The sequence below is a fragment of the Acomys minous genome, assembly GCF_964271855.1.
Source record: "Acomys minous genome assembly, chromosome: 16".
NCBI classification, from domain to species: Eukaryota; Metazoa; Chordata; class Mammalia; order Rodentia; family Muridae; genus Acomys; species Acomys minous.
The window spans coordinates 15,827,261-15,843,090 of NC_140498.1; the positions used below are offsets into that span (position 1 = coordinate 15,827,261).

The 15,830-nt window shown below is 46.4% G+C and overlaps 1 long non-coding RNA gene across 1 annotated transcript in view; it reads right to left on the reverse strand.

Annotated features, from left to right (window-relative positions):
- Window positions 1-358: 358 nt before the first annotated feature.
- Window positions 359-15,830, reverse strand: part of LOC311585707 — a 38,966-nt gene continuing 23,494 nt past the window's right edge. Inside the window, exon 3 of the long non-coding RNA XR_014775313.1 lies at window positions 359-445. This is a non-coding gene — a long non-coding RNA (uncharacterized lncRNA). The remainder of the gene's footprint in view (window positions 446-15,830) is intronic.

Below are 15,830 nucleotides of genomic sequence, written 5' to 3' on the forward strand. Positions count from 1 at the left end.
ACCACCTTCAAGGGTCCCAAAGCTCTTTTGAGACTCTGTGGATTTGTAGGACCTAATACTTTCCATTATAATTACCAATCCATGGATATTTATTCTAATGACCCAAGGAACTGCACTGGGAAACTTCATCTCCAGCCTCAAGGCTCTGAGCCTTGAGTGAGGGTCCCAAGAGTATCACTGTGGATTCTCTAGCGTCCACAAGAGGGCACCCACATCCACTCCTCTGATGCTCAAAGAGCCTGGGATCCTGGCAGGCTGGCTTCAGACAGCCTCCCACCAGGTCCTATCTGTCATGCCTGCATGGTCTACAAGCAGAACTGGAAAGAATCAAGATATTAGAATAGCGATGGAGAAAATAGTCACCTTTGTTTACACCTCCAGATGTCCAAACATGTTTGAAAGGTGCATTCTGGCTGAGGAGGAGCTTCAGATGGTAATGCACTTCCTGTACAAGCATCAAAGACCTGAGTTCAAATGTCCAGTACCCCCCACACACACACACACACACAAAAAAAACCTGAGCCTTATGGCACTCACTTGTAATCCCAGTACTGGAAAACTTATTTCCTTGCCAGTCTAACTGGATAGGTGATCTCCAGGTTCTGTGAGAGACTTTTTTTCTCAGAAAAACAAGGTACATTAGGAAACAATACCCATGGTCAGACTCTACACACACACACACACACACACACACACACACACACACACACACACACACACACACACACACACACACACACACCTCCTTGCCAGTTGTTCTTGTGTTCTTGATCTCCCCACTCAGAGTCTGGAAGAAAAGAGCATACTTCTTGGTGGCTATGGGGCTGTACCTCTCCTGACCCCTTCCCTAAGGATCTGGTGAAGCTGTTGAGAAAAGTTCTCTCCTCTTTATCGAATCACAGGCCTCCTTGGAGAGATGGCCCCCGAGACCATGGCCGCCCGCCGGGTGCTGAAATGTGTTATCATTAAGCTCAACATGTTATTTAGTTAATTAAATGTCATGCTTTTGATGGCATTAATTAGATCCACTGCTGACTCCTCAGAAAACAAAAACAGAACGAAATGAAAACATCACCCTCGACCCAGAGAGATGCAAGGGAGTCAAAGCAAGAGCCCTGCTGGCTCCCTCTCTCCTCTCTGAAACAAACAGCTCTGTGAGCTTTGTGAAGTCCCTTCCCTTTGCTGGATGATGTTGCTGAGGTCCCTGGCGCTTCACAATCGTCAATGTTTCTATAAATAAAGGCACAATTGCCTCTTACATGAGTATATTTGATGTAATAGTTTAGAGCTTGCTGCACACTCAGCTGGGCTTCCTCCCTCGCAAGAAGCTAAACACCCCGAGCTGCAGCAGCTCAGCAATGTCCAAGGATGGAGGAGAACAAGTGTCCAGAGGACCACTGCAAGGCACTGCCAAGAGAGCAGACTAGACCACGAGGAAACACGGAAGATGGAAGCAAAGACACCAGCCAGGTGCAAACGGAGGTCACTACAGCTCACTTATTTCCTGTCACCTGAACCTCTTCCTCCAGCAGGGAGGAGAGATGTTCATAAGACTTGGGGAGTCACTGAACACTGCAAGGTTCGGGGACTCCTGACACTCACATGACTCACAGGCTTCTCTCCAAGGTCATAAAATCAGTAACAACTGTGGGCAGGAGAGACCGTTCAGTTGAGCTGTCTACAGTCATGCACAGGGCTCTGGGGATATAGATTTTTCTGAGTTATTACCCATGCTGAGGGCAGGATTTGGGGTGATGCAGATGTTATGCTCAGTAACCCCAATAAACTGTCTGGCTCATCAAGCTAGACCTGGGTGAGATATTTGCTTAGGTCTGCTACCAGTGTCCTGTCTGAGGTGAAGAGATGTTTGTGTCTCCTCAGGAAGTTGCAAAACAGAAGCAGAACCCAGCAAATGGAAGCTAAGTGTGATCCATAATACCAGCATTCAAGACACGGAAGAAGAACTGTGAGTTCAAAACTGGAGCTGTCAGTGACTTGTGCTACATTAGATCTTCTCAAAAAAAAACCCAGAAAAAAAACAATAACACACACACACACACACACACACACACCACCACCACCACCACCACCACCACCACCACCACCAAACACCATTTGGGCTAAAAATGTATTCAGTTGTGGAGTGATTGTTTTCTGTTGCTTTAATGCACACCATGACACAAAGCAACTTAGGGAGGTATCTTAGTTACTTTCCAGTTGCTGTGCTAAGACACTATGGCAAAGGGAACCTACAAAAGAAAGGGTTTATTGAGGGATTTCAGTTTCAGAGAGTTAAAGTCCATGACCATCACAGCAGTGAGCATGGCGCTAGGCAGGGAGGTGTGCCACTGGAGAAACAGCTGAGAGCTAACACCTTGGTCCACAGGCACAAGGCAAAGAGAGATAACTGGGAATAGAAAGGGATTTTAAAACCTCGATGTTCACCCTAGTATGATACATTTCCTCTAACAAGGCCACATCTCCTAACCTTTCCCAAACTGTTTCACCAATTGGGGACTATGTATCCAAATATATGAACCTACAGGCACCATTCTTACTTAACACCACCACAAGAGGAAAAGAGGGGGTTTGTTTTAGCTTATAGGTCCATCAATCAAGAGAAGTCAAAGCAGGAAACCAGGGCAGGAACCCTAGAGGCAGGAACCACAGCAGTGGCCAAGGAAGAATGCTGTTTACAGGCTGTCTCTTCCTGGCTTGCTCAGCCTGTTTTCTTATACAACTCATGACCGTCTTAAATCCCAGCACTCAGGAGGTAGAAGTAGGCAGAGTTCTATGAGTTCAAGGTCAGCCTGGTCTACAGAGTGAGTCCAGGACAGCCAGGACTACAAGAGAAACCCTGTCTCAAAAAAAACAAAACAAACAAACAAAATGAACCATGAACACCTGCCCAGTGACATCACTGCCCACAGTGGGCCTAGTCCCTCCTACACCAATCATCAATCAAGCTGGGCATGGTGGCGCACGCCTTTAATCCCAGCACTCGGGAGGCAGAGGCAGGCGGATCGCTGTGAGTTTGAGGCCAGCCTGGTCTACAGAGCGAGTCCAGGACAGCCAAGGCTACACAGAGAAACCCTGTCTCAAAAAACCAAAAAAGAAAAAAAAAAAAAAGAAAATGCTTTCCATGGTTGCCTATAGGCCAGTGTGATAGAGGCGATTCCTCAAGTAAGACTTCCTCTTCCCAGATGTGTCTAGGTTTGTGTAAAGTTGACAAAAACTAACTGGCATACCTGGTACATACCAAGCCCTAAGATCAAATTCCAGTAAAGAGACAAATAACCAACATTGGAACCATAAATTAAATGCTCTAGCTGGACAAACTGCCGAGTCCCTGGACTCCAGAATCTAGAAAGTAGATCTCTCGGTGAGTGATCAAAGCTCCTTCCTGGTGCTGGTGAACTTGGGCAAGCCACGTGTGTCCCTGAGCCTTGGTTATTGCCTCAGTTACTACTGGAAGGGACAAGGCATTCTTTAAACATTCAGCCTCCAAGACCTGATGCCTGGGGGTCCAGTGTAAGGGATAAGCAAACTCCTGGAAGTGTGAGCCAGGACCAGGATGTGCAGTCAAAGCAGACAGGATAATAAAAATGTTATCATACAGTGAAGGATTAGTGTGAGAATGTGAGCAGGAGCCAGTGATACTTCAGCTCAGAGAGTACTATGAGCTGGAGCTGGCCAGCCCCTGGCTCACAGGAGATGGGGGAGTCGGGCCCTCCATCAGTGCTCAGTGCCCTGTAGCTCTCCATCTCTCTGTTCCTTCCTCACAGCTGGGCCTCCTCAGTCAACTCCTCTGGCCTTGCCTTGGCTTCTTTCCCAGGGTCAAGGTCTAGTTAAAGGCAGCAAGGCATTTCCAGAAGGGTCTCTATCCTTAGGAGATGTAAGGTGGTTGGATTCAGCAGCCAAGGCTAAGCCACAATGTTGCCTCAAAGTGTGGAAGGAAAAAAAAAAGCATATTCATGGATTGAGGATGTGACTTAGTGGCAGAATGCTTTTCTAGCATGTGTAAGGCCCTAGTTCAAGGTCCAGTAAATCCTCTTTCGGTAGGGGGAGAGAGAGAGAGAGAGAGAGAGAGAGAGAGAGAGAGAGAGAGAGAGAGAGAGAGAGAGAGACAGAGAGAGAGACAGAGAGAGAGAGACAGAGACAGAGACAGAGACAGAGAGAAACATTCAGCCAGGATGCAGAATCTGGGATTAACACTACAATATGGCCAAGACCCTCCATTTAATCCCCAATAAAACCAAGGGGAAGCTTGGGACTGCTGCCTTCATCCCTCGTGTAGAGTATTTTGTGGTTCTTGCTGACTGTACCCTCTGTTCCTGAGGGCTCTGAGGCTTCCGAGAGGTTCTGGATTTTCAGCTTCTCCTCAAAATGAGAGCCTCCTAAAAGCTCTTGCTACATCCACTATACTAGATCTAGACCCAGCGAGTGACCTGTCAGCGCTATGCTTTAGGACCAACAACACCACAGTTGGTCATCACAAAAGAGTCTCACCATCTGCCTTGGGGTTTTATTGCTGTGAAGAGACACCATGACCACAACAACTCTTAAAAAGGAAAACATTTCATTGGGGCTGGCTCACAGCTTCAGAGGTTTAGTCCATTATCCTCATAATGGGAAGCATTTTGGCATGCAGGCAGCCATGGAGGTAGCTGAGAGCTCTGCATCTAGATTCTCAGACAGCGGGAAGAGACAGTGAGCCACTAGGCCTGGCTTGAGCATCTGAAACCTCAAAGCCCACCCCCTGCGGCACATTTCTTCCAACAAAGCCACACCTACTCCAACAAGGCCACTCCTTCTAGAAGTGCCATTCTTTATAGGCCTATGGGGAACATTTTTATAGAAACCACCGCGCCATCCTAATAATCTCATATGCTGACTGCAACAATTTTGATTTTTACCTTGGATTTAAAAGGTACGATGGCTTGCATTGCTCATCATGTCTGAAAATATTATTAAGCACCTTGATCAACCCATGCCTTTGAAAGCTAAGATGCTAAGGGTTTTCCCGTTATGTCACTCAGTTGCTTCCTGCTTTAAACTTTCCTGGACCTCAAAGCTTCTGCTTTTGACTAACCCTATAATGTTCCATGTCTGTCATTTGTAACCGAAAGCGTCCTGAGAACATGCAATCAGTGTGGACTACAAGATTGACGTGCATAGTATTTAACAAAAGTAGATTTAGACATCTCTATACGATTTCTTTTCCATAGGTCAAGAAGGAGAAAGTGAAAAGCCAAGATGATGCTGATGTCAAGAGCTGCCAGCCAGAGCTGCAGAGCTGTGCTGGGGCGTGCTGAGCATTCTAAGCAGTATTTAGTTTGCTCCTTGGAAACTGAACAGCCCAAACAGAAGTCTCTTCTTCCTGTGGCACGCTTCGAACAGTACTTAAGCAAGGCAATGGGATAATGGTGTCTTAGTTAAGGTTTCTAGTGCTGTGAAGGGATACCGTGACCACAGCAACTTTTTATAGAGACAAGTATTTATTTGGAGATGGCTTACAACTTAAAGGATCAGTCCATTGTCATCATGGTGGGAAGCATGGCAGCATGTGGGCAGATGGAGTACTGGAGAAGGAGCTGAGAGTTCTACGTCTGGATCCAAGGCAGCAGGAAGAGACAGTGAGGCACTAGGCCTGGCTTAAGCTTCTGACACCATAAGCCTACCCTGTAGTGATACACTTCCACCAACAAGGCCACACCTCCTAATAGTGGCACTTCCTATGAGCTTACGGGGGCCATTTTTATTCAAACTGCCGCAGAGAGCAATTTACTGAAGACTCAGCTATCTGCCAGAAACATCCTGCTGTCTAATATCACAATCACCCCCACCCAAACATTCTTGCTCATGGTTAGAGAGCAAGTTCCCTCAGTCACAATTGGTCACTAGGGGCCAACAAGCTGTCCCAGTTTATAAAGTGTTTCCTTTGTAAGCACTGAGGACCAGAGTTTGGAGTCTCAGAAACCAATTCAAAAGCAAGGCACAGCAGCACATGCCTGCAATCTCAGAGATGGTGGTGGGATGGGGATGGAGATGGGAGGGTCCCTGGAAGCTCCTGGGCCAGGCCATGACAAGCTCCGCCTCAAGCAAACACATGGATGGCAGCAGAAGAACAACACCCAAAGCTATCCGCCAATTTCCACAGACCACCGTACATGTGTACACTCCACCTGCAGATAGATAGGTAGATAGATACATAGATACATAGATACATAGATGTGTGTGTGTGTGTGTGTGTGTGTGTGTCTGTGTGTGTGTGTGTCTGTGTGTGTAGATGGATGGGCAGATGGGCAGATGGATGGATGGACAGAAGGATGGATGGATGGACAGATGGACAGACAGACACAGATGATAGATAGACAGATAGATAGATAGATAGATAGATAGATAGATAGATAGATGATAGAGTCTCATCTGAGCTCAAATCCAATGTTCCTTCTACCAATCACTCCACTAGTCTCTCCACAAAGTAGAGTTTCCATATACATATATATGTATATATCTGTGTGTGTGTGTGTGTGTCTGTGTGTCTGTGTGCACACGCACACGCACGTGCAGGATTATTCATGTGTGGTGGTGGTAGTGGTGGTTTGTGTGTGTGTGTGTGTGTGTGTGTGTGTAGTGAATGCTCTACAGCAAGCCACACCCTCAGCCTGCAGGAGTCTCATTAATGTCTAAGTGGCATGCAAAGAGTTTCAAATAAAATCACCCCAGACCTGAACATGGGTAGACACCTCATGACAGGCACCTATTTCAGGAGGGCCAGGCTTCAGAGAAAAAGGAGGGTCAGAAACCACCTTTTCCTGGTTGATAATCCTCAGGATCCTCTCTGAAAGCCTTCATTCCTTTCTCCATCTTTTGCTCAACCCTAAAAAGCGGCCCTGGAGTCCCAAAAGCACTAAACCGCAGTGGCAGGCATCCCATTCACTCCTGTTTGGCTCCAGAGCCCAGACTTCTGATAAGGCCCTGGAGACTTCTCCTCCTGTTCTCTGCTTTTCTGAGCTTTTCTATGTCCTACTATCTCACTTACAGTTTACTTAGTGCCTTAATTTTAACTCACTGAAGTTACAAATCTTCATTTAAACTATTAGCAAAGGAAACTTTGCATCAGTGGAAGGTGATGGCTTTATGGGGATCCATCCATTCGAGGTTGAATCTCCAAAATATGGAAACAGAACCAGGTCCTCTGGGTGAGAAGAGAGCTTTCTTTCTTTTCCTATATTTTTCTCTGAGATAGGTTGTGAGTACATACAAAACCCAAAATTGATGTCTTCAAGAGATAGGGGAGGGTAGTTCAGTGGGTAATGTGCTTGGCATGCTAGCATGAGGGTATAAGTTTGGATCCCTAGAACCCACATAAGAAACTGGGTGGTACACACCTGCAATCCAAACACTAAGAGGCAGAGGCAGGAGATCCTGGGGGCTCACTGGATAGGAAGCTAGGCTCAGTGAGCTCCAGGTTCAATGAGAGACCCTGTCTCAAAAAATACAGTGGTGAGCAACTAAAGAAGACATGTAACATGTTCTCTGAACTCTACCTATGTATGACAGGGCATGAACACACACATACACATACACACACAAACACACAAAGGAAAATACATACTTGGGCAACAAATAGCCATGTGGCTGGTTCAGCTGCTGAAAAATCCCACTGGAGATGGAATCTTCTAGAAAATTAGTTCCTGTGAAGGTACTCATCTGACCAACAAGTTGTTGCCCAGGGCTAGTTGCATCCAACTCTGCAAATGAGGGGGGATGTGGAAGAAGGGGCAGAGCTCAGAGCTGGGGAGGAGCTGGTCTGCCGGTGGCAACACAGCCCGAATATTAAGCATCTCCTTAGGGAAGGCTGCTCTTTTGTCCAACTGATATTATTAAACCTTTCAAGCACAACCATGCAGAGAGCGCCTGCCAGCCTGCGCCCTCCTCTGCAGCTCAGATAAGCTGTAGATAAATACCCCTGGCTCCATGGCACTGACCCAGCCAAAGCTCAAACTTCCCAGTCTTTGAGCTCCGCCCGGCACTAAGTAATTATCCTTGGACATATTTGCTGTTTATCTACCTTCAAATTTTAATGACGGAGGCAGCACGGTTACCCGTTGGAATTCAAGGCACGGGCCAAAGCCCTCTAGACGCGCCCTATTAAACTCACTGCTGCACAGAGCAGCACTTAACATTTTGTAAATTCACCTCTCGCCCCTTTTGAGCTTTTCCTGTGAAGGTTATAAGGTGCTTCTTAATTGGTAAAGTTCCGCCCTCCTTGGTTAGAGGTTCTATGAATTCCCTTTGTTGCCCTGTCTCTTTTCCTCCAGGAAAATCATCACATCTCTTAGAAAGATGAAGGGAAATAAAGGCCTGCTCTCCTGGGCTTCCTGGAGGTTTTTGTAGCGTTCTCCACCCATAAATGCCTAGGTCAGCATGTCCTTTACTCTTCAAGATCACCTTCAACAGCAAAGCCTGGCATGGGAAAGGAAAAATGATAAGAGTCTCAAGACCTCAGTTTCCCAATGAGTAGAGAGGGCAGAGACTGGGTTACAGTAGTCCAAGGTCCACATGACTACAGTGCTGTGGATAGCACCCTCAGAGATCCCAACGTATTGCTCCCAGCAAGGCTTATGCTTAGGAACCTCCCACCTGGGAGACACATCTGTTCACCTCTCTTCCCCACTGGGAAGGACTGGCCACAAGCCAGGCAGTTTCCATCCCTCAGGGACATGTGGTCTGAGGGCTGGCCACACTCTCCTACCCCCATGCCCTCACGGAGAGGCATGATGGCAGCACTCTCTTTGCCCTGCTCCAAAGCAGCCAGGGAGCCCACAGATCGCCACAGGAGAGGGCTTGTCTTCCCCCAAAGGCTGGCTACTGGCCATAGATGGGCTGCAAGAGCCCTGGAAAGCCATTGAGTGGCTGCATACCTCCATACCCAATGTCACACCAGTGACAAGTCAGTTTAGAGCTCAGAATAATAGTGAGCAAGTTGACTGACAACCTGGAGGTTTTTACCTATGAAGAAACATGTTTGATTAGCTTTTAGTCCCCCATCTTTGTAACCAACATGATCTCTCTGCAACATAGTCACTAACTCTTAAGACATTTAATCTAAAGACAGGCCTCCTGAACATGCAATAGTCTACCCACAGTAGACTATTAGAAGGCTGAAATGCTGATCCTAACTGGCTCGGAAACCTTCAACAAACAGCTCCATCTCTCTGAACTCCAGTAGTCATCTACCCAACGCAGACTAAGTGCAGCAAACATTTGTTGAACACCTACTTAGTGAGCTTTCTGAAGCAACACAAAGCTTAAACACAACAGTGACATGGGGCACTGTTTGAGGCGAGGTGAAAAGGGGAGGCATGGCTTGAGGAAGCTAGTAATTAAGGGATAGATGGAAGGTGACAGAGGAAACTGGCCAAGCATGATGATGCATACCCATAATCCCTGCTCTTGAAAGCTGAGAGGCAAGAGGACCACTGTGAGTTCAAGGCCAGCCTGGGCTACATGGAACATCTTGATAAGACAGTACTACATAGTGAGACCTTGCCTCAAAGTCTTCAACCAAATGGGAGTAAAAAGATGGTTTTGTGGTTAAGAACACACGTGTCAAACAGCTCACAAGTACCTGTAACTCCAGCTCCAGAGAATCTGACACCTTCCAGCTTCTGAGCGCATCTGCATTCATGTACACATACCCTACATGCACACATGCACACATGCACACATGCACACATACCCTACAGGCACACATGCACACATGCACACTTACCCTACAGGCACACATGCACACATATAAACGAGGCTCAGGCAATACCTCAGGAGAGACAGGGTGGAAAGATATTAAGTACTAGAGGACCAGAAGATCTGTTGTGAGATTGTGTGTCCTAGAAATGATAGCAACCCTTTACCCATGATGCCTCAGCAATATGGCTGCCTAAATAAGACTTGAACAAGTACAACACCAATAGAACTGCGGACACGAAAGGGGGAAATCTCATAAGGCCCCACCACTAGGTAAAGAACTGCAGACATCTAAGGAATCCTAGGAGAAGGAGAAATAGTCCTCCTCTGTGATGGGCCCCTTCATAGGTTATCTAATACCAAGAGTTCAGCCCTAAGATCATATATGTACAAGCCACATTAAACAGAATGAACAAGTTATGTGTGTTGTGTTTGGTGTGTGTGTGTTGTGTGTGCATAACAACAATAAAGAAGTAGAGATCATGAAGTTGAGAGGGAGGCGGGAGGATGGAAGAAGCAGGAGGGAAAGAGTAATGGAGTAGAAATGATGTAAAATAGGATGTGTGTGTGTGTGTGTGTGTGTGTGTGTGTGTGTGTGTGTGTGTGTCTGTAATTCTCAAATAATAATAATAATAATAATAATAATAATAATAATAATAATAATAATAAAATAAATGTGCATGAGAGTGAAAGACACTATCTTAAACAAGATAGAGGGCTAAGAATGACACTTGAAGTTATCCTCACTCCCAAATGTGCACTGTGGCAGGGAGAGAGAGGGAGAGAGACAGAGACAGAGACAGAGACAGAGACAGAGACAGAGACAGACAGAGAGAAAGACAGAGAGAGAAACTTTGATATTTTTTTAATTGGGAACTGGATATCCATCGAGGCCTGACTGTAGACGGCATGTATTTCATTTCAAGTTTATAATTCATTCTGGCAATAGAGATCCATTAAGTACTCAGGAGTGAGGGAACAGCACAATCAAGGCTGTGCTTTGGGGACGAGAATCTGGCAACGGCACAGATTTGTGAGCAGAGGCTGGAGGCGAGAATGCAGGCAGGAGGCTACCTTACTGTCTCTCCCAGGGAGTCCTAACAAGCCACTGATTTAAGGCTGTGCAATATTTCTGTAGTGGGGAGCAAAGACAGGCTCTAGGTGCGAGAACACTTCAAAAATTTTTCTTCCCAGGGGAAAAATGGTTAAAAGCCAATGTCAAGAACTAGGAAAGGTCTGAGAGATGGGAAGTAAACAACTAACCCCACCACAGCACCCCAGATGCGGAAAGAATAGGTAAAGGCTTCATTCTCACACATAGCAGGCAGCTGATTTGTGTGGGCCTCAGTTTCCCTTGACCCTGAGACTCACATGGGGCAACAAAGGCAAACATTAAGGTGGCTGTGATGTCATCAAAAATCCCCTAAGCCTTAGAGACCACCGCCCCCTCCATTTTAATCATGAAGATACTAATACATGTACCCCCTTTTTCACCTGACGTGAGATGTTCCCTTCACCAACATAGTCAAGAGAGATGTCTGCATAAATAAATACAAATTTACTTGAAAGAAGAGAATCAGGTTGAGGGTGCCTATAAAAGGATCTCCTGAATTTAGAAAAAAAACTGTCTAGGGAAACCTTTTCCCAAGTTTGGTTACCAATGAGCACAGGACCTACTAAAGCTGTGGTAGAAAGGAGACAGACTGTACCCCAATATACATTGGTGTGTGTGTGTGTGTGTGTGTGTGTGTGTGTGTGTGTGTGTTGGTTTTTCAGGCTTGAAAAATGGAAGGAAGGGGTCATGGAGGCATGCACCAAGGTTCTAGAAAGCTGCTGAAACCAAGCCAACTGTGGCGAAGTCTGGGGTCTGGCTGCCTGCAAAGAACCCCTGCGAGGGCTTGGCATGAAGCTTTAAAGATGAAGCCCAAATGGAAGTGGAATCTGTGATGATGGAGATGCCAGGCCTACGTGATGTCTTCTGAGGAAAGATGAAGGCACAGAATGGATATGGCTCTAGAGAAAAGCTATGTGTGCCTCAGGCACCAACACTGATGAGGTGACGCTATGCAACCCCTCTGTTGCATGTTGACAAATGCTATCTCAAGTTTCAGAAGCTAGACGTCAGTCATGCTTTGGCTCACTCTTTCCTTTGTTATCATCCTTCTACCATATATTAAAGGTGCGTGGTTTGCTTTTTACTTATTACTTAAGAGGTCCTCACAGCTAAGGCACTGTGTTGACTGTCAGAAGAGACATTGGTTTTGTTCGAGGAATGTTAGCTGTGAAAACTTAGGAAACTCAAAGCTCAGCTCATTTTACATTATGAGACAGGTAATTGGGGGACAGAAGGTAGAAGGTGTGGTCTAAATTGTTGCATATGGATGTGGATTAAAGTGACACACATGGGTGTTAAAGAGGCATGGACTTAGGATGATCAAACTTCATCATCAACTTGATTGGGTTTGAATCACTTAGGAGACACGCCTCCGGGTGTATCCATGAAAGAACTTCCAGAGATGTTTAACTGAGAAAGGAAGGCCCACTCTGAATGTGATTGGCACTCTCCCATGGCCTGGGATCCTGGACTTAACTAAAAGGAGAAAGCAATCCAATCACCATATTCCTCTCCGATTCCTGACAATTGATAGAAAGTGATCAGCTGCCTCATGCTTTGCCACCACACCTATGCAATGCCTTCTTCGCCATGACAGACTGTACCCTCAGAGTACGTGCCAAAATAAATCTTTCCTTCCTTGAGTTGCTTTTATTAGATATTTTGTCAAAGCGATGAGAAAAGAAACCAACGCAATAGTCCAAGATGAAGCTGCCATGTCTTTTGCTTGAGAGATGTGCGTGTGTGTGTGTGTATAAGAGTGCATGAGAACCATCCTGAAAGTCTTCCAGGATGGATATGGATGCTTCCAGTTCTCATGGCTGGACAGTGTCCATCTGATAATGGCCTGTGTGGCAGGATTTAGCAAGCCACACAGTTGCAAAGTACCAAAAACAAAATAGTCTTTTTATCCTTTGCTTGATTGTGAACCAACAAAAAGCAAGCAGTGGGCAGCATGGGCTGGTCTATGATGTTGCCAGTGTGTGGGAGCAGAAATGGGTCCACCTTCAGTGAGCATTTTATTAGGCGATCATTTCTTTTGTTGATGAAGATTAAACACAGGCTTACAAGCTACCCAGCCCAGGGAACCATTCAGGGAGGTGGCCCTCCCTCTTGGTGCATCAGACCTCTTACAGTGTGCATATTTTAATCTTCCCATAAGGCTCGACTGCTGAGGAAGATGGTTTTTCGTGTGAACACTGTGTGAACACTGTTTCCACTTCCCAGGATACAGAGAAGGAGGGAGGAGACTTGGAATGGCTCAGCATTTCCACTTATTGAGCACCTTTACCTGAGGAGGCCAATTAAAATGCTCTACCTGGAACATCTTCATTTCTTCCATGTGACACCCCGAGAGGCAATGCAGATGCTAGCAAATTCAGCCCAGTGTTCTGCAGTGAAAGTTATGAAACTTAATGCCAGTTCAGATGCGGAGGGTGCAGAAGACACTAGCAAAGGTTGATTGCTCCCTAACCTCTAACTCACTAAGAAGCTTCCAGCAACCAGGAGCTTCTAACACCATGGCTTGCGTTGCTCCCATCTTGTTGTAGCCTGAGCTTGCTTTGCCTCTCTGGACCCACTGCTCAGCACCCTCAGAAGGGTGGACCTGACCCGCTGTTGAAATTCCACACTAGAGCTGATACCCTTTGTAGCCTCCCCTAGCCTCCCTGTAATTTATAGCACTTAGGAGATCAAGCCTATGTTAGCTACTTCTCTCATTGTTGTGACAAAATACTGTATGCAAGCTATGTCAGGAAGTTTTTTTTTAGGCATGTGACTTGAGAGGCTCCATCATGGTGGAGAAGGTGTGGTTGCAGGAGCCTGGGGCAGCAGGTCACGCGACATCCACAATCAGGAAGCAAAGAGAGATGTGTGGTGCTGGGGTTTAGCTTGTTTTCTCTCATTCTTATTCGCTGGAACCCCAGCCCATGGGATGATGTCAATCATAGTGAGGCCTGGCCTTCCTGTTAAACCTCTTCTGGAAACACCCTCATCAATACACCCAAAGGCTTGTCCCACCGATGCCCTAGGTGCTTCCTAATTCAGGTCAATGAGATATTTGAACTAATCATCACAGTCTGGCTGTGGAAACCAACAGGTGCAGTGTGCAGTGGACTGTGCTTGTGGGTCCCTGAGCGGAATCCATACCTGAAAGGGAACGATGTCATCCAGATGTGGAACACTGAAGAATGAGTGATGATTGTAGGGGAGGCCAGACAGCAGGTGGGCATAGGGAATGGAGGCAAAGTGGGATGATTTTGAAGACACAGATGACCATAGTCCAATCATAAAGCGCCCTGCTCATCAAACAAAGAGCCAAACTGCCAGGCTTGGTGGTGTCACTGACTTTGGGTTTAGCCTGGGCTTCATAGTATTCCCCCATGTTGTGTCAAGAAACAAAGAAACCAGAGCTCAAACTGTATTGTAAGCACAAGCTTAACATCTGTGTGAAGACAGATGCACGTGGCTACAAGATCCAAACCATGCTGTGGTTCAGTCTGGGGTGGAGGTGCGGGGGGAGGGAGCACATTTCAAAATAAGGAGGCCCTCAGAAATCTTCCATCATATTGGAATCTAGGGAGTAAGGGTATGAATTAAATTAGGAATACAATGTGAAATGACAAGACATCAAGGAAACGAATAGCAAAGAGATAGCGGTTAATTTATATTCAGAATAAAACATGGCACGGAAGAATCTTAAATGAGCTGTATAACTGGCTTGAGCATCTGAGTAAAGGATAAGACCACCTAGGACCAGGAGTCCTAGGGGCAGATGATGATTATCCACAAGCTCTTGCATGAGGGCTGGATGGGGGCAGTGTAGGGAACTGTCTAGAAGGTCACGCTCAAGACTATATTCCCTCCAGCCCAGAGGTCTCACTAGTGTGTGCTCTCAGAATCACCAGAGTGTAGTTGATAACTCTTGGCGTAGGCCAAAAGCATCACCCAGTGATAACACTTAGGAAGCAGAATCGGGCTTGCACTCCTGAAACCCCTGCATCCTACAGGCTGTTAGTCTTGCACAGCCTGAGTAAGAAAGCTTATTGGTTATTTTTATCATGTTGTTCATGCGTACATGTGTGTGGATTTTTACATGCGTGTAGTGACCACAGAGGCCAGAAGAGAGCGTCATATCCCCTGGAGCTGGAGTTACAGGCAGCTGTGAGTTACCTGACATTGGTGCTGGGAACCGAACTCAGGTCCTCAGCAAGAGCAGTACGACTCTTAACTGCTGGTATTACCACTCTATCTCCCCCCCCCCACCCAGCTCATCTACAGTTTTTAACACTCTGGGATGATATGGAAATTGTAAAGTAAAAGAACTAGAGATTCTCGCTGATCTAGTGCTACACACAGCAATGCTGGTCTGTCCTAGGTCTGGCCCCACCTCCGTCTCTCTGTAACTCCCTACACTTGGTCTCTTATTCAGCACGAACTAACTATCCACGTCTCCATGCCAGGTACTCAGTGTGGCCCCTTGCCTGGGGCCATGCTGGAAGCCCTGTCTTTTTTTTTTTTTAGAATTTTTTTCCTCTTTATTAATTTATTCTCGTTACATCTCAATGGTTATCCCATCCCTTGTATCCTTCCATTCTTCCCTCCCTCCCCTTTTCCCCTTATTCCCCTCCCCTATGACTGTTCCTGAGGGGGATTACCTCCCCCTGTATATGTTCATAGGGTATCAAGTCTCTTCTTGGAGGAAGCCCTGTCTTAAGATGGAGATTTACAAGAAAGAGGAGGCTGCTGGGGAGCCAGGCTCACACAGTGCACTCCCACTGCCTACTGCTGTTTGGCAATAGAAAGAACATTCACCCCACTCTCTGTTTAGCATCCCTCTCTCCCCTCCAGATCCAGGAGGACTAAAGAATGTGGTTCCGAATACACGGTGCATACCCCTGTGTGCCTAGCAAACTCTTCACCACAGCTTTCCAAGTTTGCCCTCCTCCCTTTACCGAGCCTTTTA